The sequence below is a fragment of the Macrobrachium rosenbergii genome, chromosome 37, assembly GCF_040412425.1.
Source record: "Macrobrachium rosenbergii isolate ZJJX-2024 chromosome 37, ASM4041242v1, whole genome shotgun sequence".
Lineage (NCBI taxonomy): Eukaryota > Metazoa > Arthropoda > Malacostraca > Decapoda > Palaemonidae > Macrobrachium > Macrobrachium rosenbergii.
This window is the reverse complement of record NC_089777.1, coordinates 36294037-36301536: the sequence shown is the minus strand read 5'-3', so window position 1 is coordinate 36301536 and position 7500 is coordinate 36294037. Positions and strand designations below refer to the sequence as shown.

The following is a 7500-nucleotide window of genomic DNA, read 5'->3' as shown; positions in this document are numbered from 1 at the left end:
AAAACAGGGTTCGATAATAAATTTATCACGCAAATTATTAATAGCCATTCTCTGGCACTAAACCTGAGAACGTTTGGCTGGAAGGACTAACAAGCATTGATGCACTGATATATATATATATATATATATATATATATATATATATATATATATATATATATATATATATATATATATATATATATATATATATATATATATATATATATATATATATATTAGTTTACTTCTTTAGTGATGAAAACACTGAATAACTCCAAGGAACACAGCATGGATTAGGAAGCAAGATTTTTTGCAGACTAACAAACAGATGGCGAAATGATAAGACAATAACTGGTCTGCAATGTTAACTCGTATTATGCAATGAATGCCAGTCACACTCATCACAACGTTATACTGTAAACCCCTGAGGAATTGCAGACACTTCTTCCAAAACAGTGAAAAATCGAGCACTAAAGCGGATTCAGAGGATTCAGAAACAGATGGGTTCTGGCAATACTGCTCATGTTCTGAATGTTTAATGAAGGCAGTAGGCCGCACGACATTCCTTTTCACCAGGCAGAGGTAATGGGAGGCGATATCCGGTTGTATTCAATTATGTCCTCGTTAAACATTGAGGCTGAGCATTCGAAGCCAGCGGAACTGAAGAAGCTGAAGAGGAGGAATTGTTGTATTGGCCCTTGCCGAAAAGAGGCCGAGGAAATGAAGACCGAGTTGTTATTGTACCGTTACCTTAAAAAATTACGGAAATATAAGAAAAGATTGGGACGTATTATCCCGATCTATAGACGGTACCCAAATTCCCTAAACTTGGACCAAGTTACCTTCATTCTGCTTATTTCTGTAGGGGCCAATGGTTAAAAAACCTGACCGCGGGCTGGACGACAGTAAGTCTACAGTACACGTGCAGTCTCTTAACCGTAGACCATCCTTCTCACCGAAAAATAAACTAGATCACGTTGCGTTCTATTATTATATAAATATTTTCATATTACTTTTTTTATTTTTTTGTAGAGCCGAAACCGGCAAGACGGTCATAAACAAAAGTAATAACTAGTCCGCTTTTTTGCTCTTGTTTAAGAATTGGTCAATCATTCAGGGAGTACAGAAGAAGGGGGAAGTTACACTTTCTAAAAGTGATAGGCCTGACCCCTCGAGTTAGCCAATCCCTCACAGTGACTGCGGAATTAGGAAGCATTTCACAACAAAAACGGAAAGAAAGAAGGAAAAGGAAGCAATACACGCACAAGGAAAGAAACAGATAAGAATAAACAAGGCAAGGGAGGAAATGAGTATTACAACGATGCTCCTCCCAGTGCAAACAGCAAATATCTGTCCTCAAAAACAGAAAAGAAGCGAAATATACAGGGGGTAAAAAGGCAGTAATGTAACAGTATATCTAGTGAAAATAACAATTAACTGCCCCTGGAGGAAAGGAAAAAATAAATAACGGAAAGCAAAGCGGTAAAATCTGTTGATTTTGAGATCGGTAAAGCAGTAAAAAATAACTTAACCAGTTTATTGTGCCTCAGATAGAAATAAACCCAAGACATAAAAGACTTTATTGAGCATCCGAGGAAGTGTGAAATATTCCTCCTGAAAATAAGTTCACTTCATTAAGGAAGTTTTGAATCCGCGAAGGCAACGAGTTTCTATGCTCATCCTCTGACATTCATGTCTCGCAATATAGAGAGATTCTACAGAGGGGGAAATCTCCGAGGCATGAAAAGCTCCCTTGATGAAAGACGTGATACATAATTCAAGAAGCTTAACTCGTGTGATTTCAGGGAAAAGATGAAATACCGAATACTTCTTGAGGAAAATGTCGCTTCATTTCCAATATTTTACGCATTTTAAATGTTTCAGAATTTTTGTCGTAGTTATTTACGTTGCCTTGGCTCAAAATGTTAAGATCTTGTGAACTCCAAAAATACAGGCAAGGAATTAAATGCACCGAAGTTTCTTCGGCGCAATCGAGTTTTCGGTACAGCCGCTACAGCGCATAATGAAGGCCACCGAAAATAGATCTATCTTTCGGTGGTCTCGGCATAATGCTGTATGAGCCGCGGCCCATGAAACTTTAATCACGCCCCAGTGGTGGCCTATCTTATATCGTTGCCAGAAGCACGATTATGGCTAACTTTATAACCTTTAATAAAATCAAAACGACTGAGGCTAGAGGGCTGCAATAGCCTCAGTAGTTTTTAAACTCTGAGAGCGGACAGAAAAAAGTGCGGAAAGAATAAACTGCGGACCGACAGACAAAGCCGGTACAATAGTTTTCTTTTACAGAAAACTAAAACGCAGACTGGAAAAAAATCTGAGCCTCGGGGTTTAAAGAATAATAAAGGAAGAAAAATGATGTGTGCGCAGCGCTAAAAGAAATCCTGAAATCATAATCCAAGGCTGAGGTGGGAAACGCAAACTCGACCCTTCCACAATATTATTTTTCCTTCTTTTGCAGCGGGAACTAAGTAAAATAGCTTCTTCAATTACAGCAAATTTCCTTTGATACTCGTTATGGCGGAGAGAATAGGCCAAAGTTTATTTCATTGAGAAAAAGATCAAGTTAATCCGTTCCATTCTTGCCACTTATTCATCGGCTGAGATGCTAACGACTTCAGACTCCTTGCCCAAGAGACTGTTCCTGTTCATTTTTTTTCCTCCTCGAAGGCTTTTAAAGACGCGCTAGCATTCACTGCTTGCTTTAAAGTAATGACAACGTTTCTTTACTTGAACTGTTTGTTTTTATTGCTCATACCTTTTCCATTCGTCAATTTACTCTCCGACAAGACTACAAGCTGAGTCACAGCAATCGTTGTCGATTAACTTGTTAGACTGAATGACAGGCATCTAAGAAATAGACTTTAATAGACTGCAGGGTTTTAATGTTTTGCTAAACTTTCTCTTCTCTTGACTCTGAAGATGAACGTCCATGCACACCTCTTGTAAGCGACTCGTGACGTTTCAACAGACCAACACGATCTACTTTCTCTCTCACTTCACATCACTGTTACCTGTATTTACCTCACAAGACAAGCACAACTGGAGTAGTCGATCGGTCAAATGTTTTCTCCCTACTAGACCAGATCCAAATGACCTTTTTATGTTTTATTTCTAGAGTTATTCTTTCTGTCAATATCAGCAGTTTTGGGATAACACAAAATCATTATTATAATCAATCAGAGGTGTAGTAAGACGATGCGATTACAGAGACTATGGAATTAGGTAACGACTGGGACATATGTTTACGTCCTTCATCTGTTGGACCTTTGCTTTAGTAACTCCAGTTTGTTAGTCACACATAAATCATCCCATTATGAAGCCGAATCAGATTTGGGACTTTCATCGCTCAAATGGCTTCTCTTGATAAGCGAATTTAAGAGGGGAACTGAACAACCTGGAGAGACTTTTGTGGTAGTCTAACATGTTTAGTAAGCCTATGCGCAAATAAAATACTGGAAGTTTACTGGAAATCTGGTTTATTTTAAGCAATTTCTTTTATTCTCGCAAATAAGAAGTCACTTCGTCTCCAACTTGGGTTCTCGATGAACTGTACTTTAACTGGTTTTTAACATCTGAATACCACTTCTTATAAGAATCGACATTTCATATTCTTTTACGAGAGACAAAACAACTCTATTTTAATTTAAGTAAAACCCCTACATTTAACTTTCAAGAGCAACCGTCTTACCGTATGGTGTCAATGGAATGGATTTTATTTTTGAAAAAACAAATAAAAAATGCGCCGAATTTTCTTCGGCACAATCGAATTTTCTGTACTGCGTGTAATCAAGGCCACCAAAAATAGATCTATCTTTCGGTGGTCTCGGTATAATATTGTATGAGCCGCGGACCATGAAACTTTAACCACGGCCAGGTGGTGGCCTGTCCTATATCGTTGCCAGAAGCACGTTTATGGCTAACCTTAACCTTAAATAAAATAAAAACTAGTGAGGCTAGAAGGCTGCAATTTGGTACGTTTGATAATTGGAGGGTGGATGATCAACATAGCAATTTGCAGCCCTCTAGCCTCAGTAGTTTTAAAGTTCTGAGGGCGGACAGAAAAAGTGCGGATGGACAAACAAAGCCAGCAGAACAGTTTTCTTTTACAGAAAACTAAAAAATGATTCACCTCTCAGAAGCAGTCACTTGCCAGCGATAAATCTGGACAGAAAATCAGGCGGACAAGGGAACTGTATTGCATTTGGGTGGGCGATAAACTTCATCGAAGTCTCATGGACGTGGGAACTGGTGTGCCCGATCGAGTATGAAAAATTTATGCATCGGAATATGAAGTGTGCAGTGCGCACCGTGTTTCTGGCTGATCCCTTTCCTCACGTTTTTGTAAACTCGTTCGATCAGTTTGTTTTGCGTCGTCTGTTTCTGTCGTTGCGTTATTTTCTTTATTGACTAGCAGTGTGCTGCTGGGTAACCACCTCTCAATTTTCTCGGAAAACCGATTTTTCCTCAATTGGCTGTCACATTTTCCTCCTATTTTGACGCTTTATTAGTCATCTAAAGGCTTTGGGATCTATCCCCCCACCTGGCAGTCGGCCTAAGAAACGGAGATCAGAGTCTGCCCGATGAGCCTACAGACGTATAGGAGGACTTTAACTTTTAACTTAAAGGTTCTTCGCAGCAGCGTATCTTCAACGCAAAAGTGCATTATTTTCTATCCATTTACTTGGCTCCCTTTGATTCTCTCCCACTTAGGTTAGCTGACCGACTTCTTTAACTTTAACATGTTTCAATATCCACAACTCATTTAAAAAAAAGAGTCCTTCTGGTCGACCCTGTGAGAGTCTAAAAATGTAACCCGGTGTTCTGTTAAGGTTAATTTTCAATATAAATGACAACGACACAAAAAATCATCAGGCCACGCACTTCCTAGTGACATCGTCATCCTTTCTAGAATTTCCGAACTCGACGGTGATTTCAGAATTCCCAGAGATTACAGTCTTCCATTACCTAGGTAATAGGAGTCTACCATATCGGACACATTGCACTAATGAAACGTCAGCCCAGGTCACATTGGAGGCCTGACCGCTTGGTGATTTAGGCAACGCTGGGTTATAAAGGCAGGTAATTAAACCGGTTCAGGGGCGCGGAGCCAACCTTTATTATTAGCTGAGGTGGCTTCATTTCTTTTTCTTTTTCTACTTCTTCGGAAGCATTTTGATATGCACACAAACACACAAACACACACACGTATATGTATGTATGTGTATATTTATATATACATACATATATAAATACATATGTGTGTGTGCGCGTGCACATATCAAAATGCTTGCAAGAAGTAGAAAAGAAAAAGAAACGAAGAAAACTTAGCCTATATATATATATATATATATATATATATATATATATATATGTATATATATATATATATATATATATATATATATATATATATATATATATATATATACTCGTATATACATACAGTATATTTTCCTGACAGGGAAAGCGCCAGACACAGAGGAAAAAGCAAAGAAGGCTCTGCCACATTTCTACCTTCACTGCAGAGTCGTAGATGAACCTCCAGTGCAACAAAACTTCCACAACATGAGCCACTTAATATACTTGCACATACTGCTCATCTACAGCATAACAAACCACCAACATACTGAGCGCCATTCGCTCATATGTTCTTTGCATTCAACCGTTACCTGGATATTAGGGTAAATTTTTTCTGATGCCTCTTGCACACCAAATATCCGTCCCTTTCAAAGACTTCTCCCTAGTACTTCTGAGCCACGCACACATGTCACGGAGTAGTCGTCACCTATTCTTTCTACGTGACCATACCATTTCAGAATCCTCTGATCTATCCTTTCGTTTATGTAATTCTTTTTACTGCTTCTAGTTTTTGCCACATCTTCTCACCTTATCAATTCTCCATCTAAACAGCTTCAATTTTTTTTTCTTCATTCAGATTCGACATCCAACCTTCATTTCCACAGAGGAGAGTCGCCTCAACCATTCCTTCAGACATTCCAATCTCGACTTCCATGCACAATTCAAGGCTCTTCCCAATCACTTGCACGCACTCCGCTACCTTTCTCACTTCGCCTATTCTGTGACTCACCATTTACCAGTCCCACCATTACCCAGTTTATTTACACCCAAATTCTCATAAGACTCAGCTGCTCCTATTCTTCCACCATCCATATTAACATTCACCAAATCATCTTCTTGATTTCCATTTATCCTTATAACTTACTATTGATAACGTTTACTTCCAGCTTTCTCCTCTTGAGAATACTTCCAATTTTTTTTTACTCGATTCTGCAGTTTCTCCTCACTATCCCCTAATCAGCACTAACACCCGACGATATGGTTTTTCCCTTTCTAAATATTTTTTCCCATACCCTCACAAATGGGATGAAGCCTCTAATTGGGTTAGAGAGAGAGAGAGAGAGAGAGAGAGAGAGAGAGAGAGAGAGAGAGAGAGAGAGAGAGAGAGAGATCATCCCAAGGATAACGAACATTCCAAAAGTACCCCACACAACATGAACATCCCAAAAGCACCGAAGACCTCGGGAGCATCGCGAATAAACGTATTCAATAAATGCGATAAAAAAATGGCCCTCAAGATTCGGTTAGTATCTAAGGCGTCATAATGCCAACAGGCAACACAATAAAATATGGCAGAAAACCAAATAAACAAGTAAAAAATGCGCCGAAGTTTCTTTGGCGCAATCGAGTTTTCTGTACGGCGTATAATGCTGTATGAAACTCACGATGCGCTGCAGTATGAAACTCTCAGCCACAACCTGGCAGTGCTCAGTTGCTCCACAGATGCGGTCAAGTGAAGATGTGTCGGCGGCTGGCACCTCTAGCGGTGCCAGACGCACAATCATGGCTAACCTTAACCTTAAATAAAATAAAAACTACTGAGGCTACAGGGCTGCAATTTGGTATATTTGATGATTGGGGGGTGAATGATCAACACACCAATTTGCAGGCCTCTAGCCTCAGTAGCTTTTAAGATCTGAGGGCGGACAGAAAAAGTGAGGACGGACAGACAAAGCCATCTCAATAGTTTTCTTTTACAGAAAACTAAAAAGTAACGAGTTACGACTATCCCACTTTCGATAAATATCTGAAGACGATTCTGCTTTCATTCACGACTCATTTTCACAATAGTCAGTTAATGTGCGTTAATGTGACAGAATGGCCGCGCTTCAAGTCACAAGTGATTTTCGGTGCTGGTTACGAAACATGTGCGAACATGAGTGTAACATTATGTTACAAAGATAGGTTACAGAATCATAATTGTGAACATGGCAATGAGGCGATATTTTGAGGCACAACACTGTTTGGTCGATGGTCAATTCATAAGAATTTAAATCAACATGATAATATGACTAAGAGAGAAGTCATGACTTATTTTCTACCACTAAAGTTGCATAAACAAGAACACTAATCATTTTCAATACTCACTTGAAATCTCGAGAAGTCGTCTAGGGAGACATAGCGGTCCTCGGGCAC

General features: G+C 39.2%; 1 protein-coding gene across 1 annotated transcript in view; it reads right to left on the bottom strand.

The window, feature by feature from the left end:
* LOC136825489 (beta-secretase 1-like) overlaps positions 1-7474 on the bottom strand; it is a 294215-nt gene extending 286741 nt beyond the window's left edge. Inside the window, exon 1 of the mRNA XM_067082034.1 lies at positions 7453-7474. The gene's annotated coding sequence lies outside the window, so the exon portion shown is untranslated. The remainder of the gene's footprint in view (positions 1-7452) is intronic.
* Between the last annotated feature and the right edge of the window lie 26 nt (positions 7475-7500).